Raw genomic sequence first — 5,619 nt, forward strand, 5'->3', positions numbered from 1 at the left:
TCCTCACTGAATTCCTGAGAAACAAGACTCAGCAGACACATTTCAGAAAGAGCCAAGGAGAGAAGCAGGTGGGGGTGCAACTGGGTCCAACATCTGGGCTGGGACACCACCCTCAGCTCACCCCGGTACCCAACTTTCTGCTGCAGCCCGAGATACAGACACCTTCGTACCAGTGCAGCCCTGCCACCGGCTGCGCAACGTCCTTCTGGTGGCAGCCAGGCTTGAAAGTCACAGCCTGAGCAGCGTTCTTCCAACGCCCGCCGGCTGCTGGGCGCAGGCCAAGCTGTCCCCCGAAACAGAAGGGGCACAGCCTGCAGCAGGGCTGGGGGCAGCAGGGATTGGAAACAACAGACAGGTCTATGTTGTCCTCAGAGCCTGACCCACAGTTGTCTTGTCCTAGAAACACCCCCACCCATCACAAGAAGACTTCTGCTCCTTTCACACCCCTTTCTTCTTTACCCCGTTGCCCTACCACTGGCCAGGCTCAAAGGCACTCATCAGCCATCTTCCTATTTTTTCTGCTCTGGAAACCATGGCCACATTTGAGTGCCCTCATACCTATTTCAGCACTCCCCCTTGCACTGCTTTTCTGCTTGCCAGAACACGAGGAACAACACTGCTTCTTTTTAGCAAGAGCAAAATTCAAGCCATTGTCTTCAAAATAGACCAGCATTGATAGTATTTCTGGTTTGCCTTCATTAGCCACTGGGAGGACTGGGGAACAAGGTGTTTTGGTGGGTAAATAAATTCACACGTGCTCCGGTGAAACATAAAAAGGGGTCACCTCTTCAAATGAGCTGTTTTCTCTACTTTGTATGTAGCTGCGCTGCTTCTTTGAAACCCTTGTGCTCACTTCCAAAATACAGCTATGCTGCAGGGCCAGTTCTGGTCACCCAGCTGCTGGAGGGAAGCCAATAGCAGAAAGCAGCATGTCTACAGGTTAAAACTAAACAACAGTCAGGAGACCCCATGGCACCCCCACGCCAGGGCACAAGGTGAAGAGGGATCTCGAGGGCTGAGCTGAAGCCTGTGGGAGCTCACGACCACCCCAGGAGCCAGCAGGCACCACGCTTATGGGGAGCTCGGGCTGCTACAGAGGCGGCGATACTGAGATCCACGCATCCATTGAGACGAAGATTGGGGGGAAGGCAAAGCAGGCCTGCGCTCTGACCACAAAATCCAGGGAGAGGAGCCCTTGGGAGAAGAAAGTTGAGACAGACCAGGAGGTGCAGAGGGACCCACAGGTGGCTTTTTGAGTCAGTGACCCCACTTTGTTCAGTTTGTGCTCACGAATTTGAGCACCCCCCGAGGCACTGGCCAGCCCATCATCCAGCGCACCGCTGGATGCCGAGCGCAGCCCCGCTGCAGGCCGTGGTAAGCAGCGTTGCTGAACTAGTTTCCATGGAAATCAAAAGCAGAGAAGCTGGTTTCCACCAAAATCACATTAAAACACAACTTTGTCCCAAGTGGATTATTTTGTTATCTTTTCTCTCATTCTTCTTCTTGCACCATGCAGTACAGATGAAGCTGGATTCATTTTAATGACTCAGATTTGTAAAGTGCAAGTTTCATCGATGTGTCAAGCAGAAGCCACTATTTCCATTCGGGTGGGATGTCCCTGACTCAAAGACAGGCAGGTCCGAACACTTACCCGGCGTCATTTCCAGCACAGAAACGCTGCCTCGTTCTGGCCCGTTTATAATCACCAGTCAGTCACAGGTCAGATTTAAGCAGCATTTCTCAAACAGATGCAGACCAGTCAGAAAAGCAAAAAAATCGTTCGGTTCCCTCCCATGCCCAGCCTCCCATCGCCCAGCGGCACCTTTGCAGCACAGAAACTCTTTTCAGGCAGTTCTGGACTGTACCACAGGTGTTTGCAAAACCCCTTACAGAAACGAAGCCCTAGAAATTCGGATGACAGCCCCGCTACCTTGTGCCCAAGCTGGGCAAGCGGCGGAGGGGTGATGCCTCCTGCCCACAGATGGGCACGGAGCTCTCCCCTGCAGAAGCAGAGCCAGAAGCCCAGCACGCTGCCAACACCCCGCGTAGGTTCATAGGGCAGCGCAGTGCTGATTTTTTGCTGCCATAAGCAACCAAACAAGCACACTGAAAACACCTTTTGTTTCAGGTAGATCTGAACATCTAATTTCAACGTTTGCAGTTCTCCAGGGCTGCTTTGCTTCTGTTTAAAATGCTCACAAGTCACAAGGAAGGAATGAGTCTTGGGCTCCCCAAGACAGAGGGATACAGGAGCTCTTCAGCCGTGCTGGCTGGGCAAGAGGAAAGAGAAAGGGTGCAAGAAGCGCATTCAGATGCTTGCCTGAGGGAAGAGCAGCAGTCCGGTTTCCAGGGGCTTCTGCAATTAGTACGTACTTCTAAAATGCTGAAGAGATCCGATTAGAGATCAGAGATATCTCCAACAGAGACACCCATCTCGGCATGCCCTGCAGCCCAACAGCAGAGGGTTTTGAGACCAAAGAGACACTCATGGTCTGTGTAACAAGCAAGTCCCTCCTAACAGGCGGCAGAAAAAGGAGCTCTCCTAGCACCTAATTTCCTTACTGAATGTAGCCTGGAGAACATCTGTGTTTCTAAGAAAATAATCTGCTTTGTGAGTGCTAAAATGAACCGAGTATTTTAAAAAAAACCCACAACAAATCCAAACAACACTTGATTTGCCATTTGAGACTGAATTTGACCCAACTGCATGACTGCTGTGGATTTGCTTCTTCTGTTTTTAACCTCCTGCAAAGAAATTGCTCCCCTATAATTCTCCCCACGCTTGGTTCTAGTCCCCTTTGAGGCAACTGTTTCTACTCCAAACTCTCCTCTACTTCATTTATGTGCCAGATCACTGCATGTCTGGCCCCATCCTCCCCAGAGGGGAAGCCATCCCTCACTCATTTCTCCTCTCCTTCCCCCCAGCTTGGCTCTTCAGAAGATCAATACTTCATTTTCCTAGACAGGACTAATTAAAGTCTTCCCAGCCATCATTACAGCCTGAGCACCTCCCTGTTTCTAGGGCACGACCAGCAGGCATCGCACAGGGCACACACAGCAGGGCTCCAGGGACTCAGCCCAACCAATGTCCTGCTACAGAAGCAGCACGAAGAGAGAAAGTCCCAACTCTTTTCCTTTTTATCGAGTTCCCACAGTACTCAAGCACCAGATACATCACCAGGCAGCACAGGGAAGTGCTGGTTCCTCCACACCAACCAACTTCCAGCACAGCTCTACCCTCCTTCCCTAGGAAGTTCTGGCACAGCTGCTTCCTGTAGAGACAGACCCAGCTGATCCTAGTTTGAAAAAGCTTCTGCAGGTGAACCAGCAGCAGATAAGCCCTGATTTTAAACTCAAAGCCTCAAAATTGACATTGCTGGCTGGATTTTTTTTTTTTTTTAATAAACTGAGATTAGGAAAGTTTACCAGCCTACTTAGGGAGTCAGTATCTGAGGCTTAGCAATGCATATGCTGGGAGGCATCTGTGGGTGGTGATGCTTCCCTGCCCTCAAACTAAAGGCAGAAGAAAGACCTTTGGGAGGCTCAGTAAGAAATAGGCAGGCTGATAGCCTGCAGAAAAGATCAAGGAGGGAGTTACAGGAAGAATTAATTCCTCCCACCTCCAGCTATTTCTTTCAGCATGTAAAAGCCAGTCATTAACTGTTCTTAACTTTTGCCAGAAAGGATATTTTCCTGCCTAGCCAGCTGAGGATCGCTTCTTCAGTCGTTTTCAACTGATATGCCATTGTAGCCTAGAAATCTCTCTGCCAGCTCCTGCAGTATCCCTCTAGAAGCAACCCAGGCACCCATGCAAAGAATTGGGGTATGTACGTCTGGGGGGACAAACCCAGCGAAAGATTCAGGCAGGGACCAGGCAAGGAAGGCTGGAGGCTCTTTTCCAGTGGGAGGTAAGGTGGAATAAGAACAGGCTGAAACACTTGTTTCAAAGTGGATTTTATTCCAGGCATTAAACAGATTCTGGCACATGCTTTCTTCAAGGAAAGGGAAAACAAATCTAGGCTCCACATAAATTACATCTGGCAAAGTGCAACTTACAAGTGAGTGGGGAAAATAAACCTTTTGAAATTGATTTCTGTACAACAGTAGTTTCAGCTCCTCTTAAATAAACCCCCATTGGTTCACAGCACATGAAATTACACTGGATGATCTGATAAAATAACAGCTTCTTAAAAGGTGTTACCCACGCAAATGTTCTGTCTCGACAGTCTAGGGGGCTGTTTAAAGTAAACAGGAAAACAAGGAAGAGCAGCTGCTTGTTCTGACTGTTAAAGAAACAAATCACTGGGCCAAATTTAAGGGCTCAGCCAGTTTGCTTTCAAAAACCCCACTGGAGTCCTGTTCCAAAACATGGCACTGTGTGGACCTTGGTGGGAAAAAAGCACAGATAACGTCTTCCTCCTTCCCTTCAGTGCAAGGGAAATGGAGAGTATGCTAATAACGAGTTTGGACAAGACTTTGTTTATTCCGAGGAGAAGTTTAGTTTGCCCATGCCTGAAAGCAGCCTTTTGTAATGCACCTCCTTTTCAGAAATTGCTGAAATCCACTGGAAACCAATGGCTTCCAGAAGATGATGTGGGGGGAGGTCTGCACTGGGCCTACAGGAAGGTCCTGTGAGCAGTGCTTTAGCTGACAGTGGAGTGAGCAGTGGGGAGGTGACCTCAGGAGGACATGTCCAAAACCAGGTAGAGTTAGGGCTCTGGTAACCCCTAACTCCAGGGGCAATTTGAGTTATTGACATCTAGCGAATGCCCACCTTTTCCCTCTTCTGCCCCAGGCCAGGGCACCTGAAGAAGGAGAGTGTCCAGTCTTCTGCTGCCCCAGCTCACAGCCCCAGCTGGACGCCCGTTCACACTCTGCCAGGTGGGGAGCGGTAAGAAGAGAGGCACAATTCAACACAGCTAGTCCAGGTACCTCTGCTCCAGGAGCCGTCAGTAACCTTCAACACTGGAGCCAAGCACAAAGTCAAGGGCAGTAGCCAGCGTGCTGACAAGCGCCCTTTGAAGCCGGGCTAGCCCAGAGCTTGGAGGCTGTATATAAGCAGGGCTCCTGTGGTCCGCAGCAGTCAGGAGAATTGTTGGTAGAGGAGCTGGGTCCTAGTCCCAGTACGGTTATGAAGAAGGGACTGCAAGAAAGCTGCACACACACAGTGGGAGCAAGAAGGAAGGAAGCAGTACCTGGTGGAGGAGTGAACATGCTGTTAGCTGCAACCCTTAAGCTGCTGGAGAGTGAAATGGGGGGAGCTCAGATGGTCCACTTAAGATGCATTTTGATGAAAATACATAATCCTCCAGCACTTCATTGTATACAGAGCTTACATACAGTACCTGCTCAATGGCCTTTCGTCTGTCTTTGCATCAACTTTTTTCAAGCCAGGTATGTGAGACTTTGACTGTTCCCGTCTCCTACTGCCTAATGATGCTGTTCTGGAAGTAGCATCTCCTGCATATTCTTGTTTAGAAAAACAATTGCTAGTAAGACGGCATCTTTCCCTGTGACGGGTCTGCCTGCCCTGCCCTCTTTCTGTTCCTAGGCTATTTTCTTTCCTTCTCTGTTCTTTCCTGGCATCAGTGGTTCAGGCCCAAAGCATCTCTAAATAGG

This window comes from Phaethon lepturus, unplaced genomic scaffold, assembly GCF_000687285.1.
Source record: "Phaethon lepturus isolate BGI_N335 unplaced genomic scaffold, ASM68728v1 scaffold3351, whole genome shotgun sequence".
Lineage (NCBI taxonomy): Eukaryota > Metazoa > Chordata > Aves > Phaethontiformes > Phaethontidae > Phaethon > Phaethon lepturus.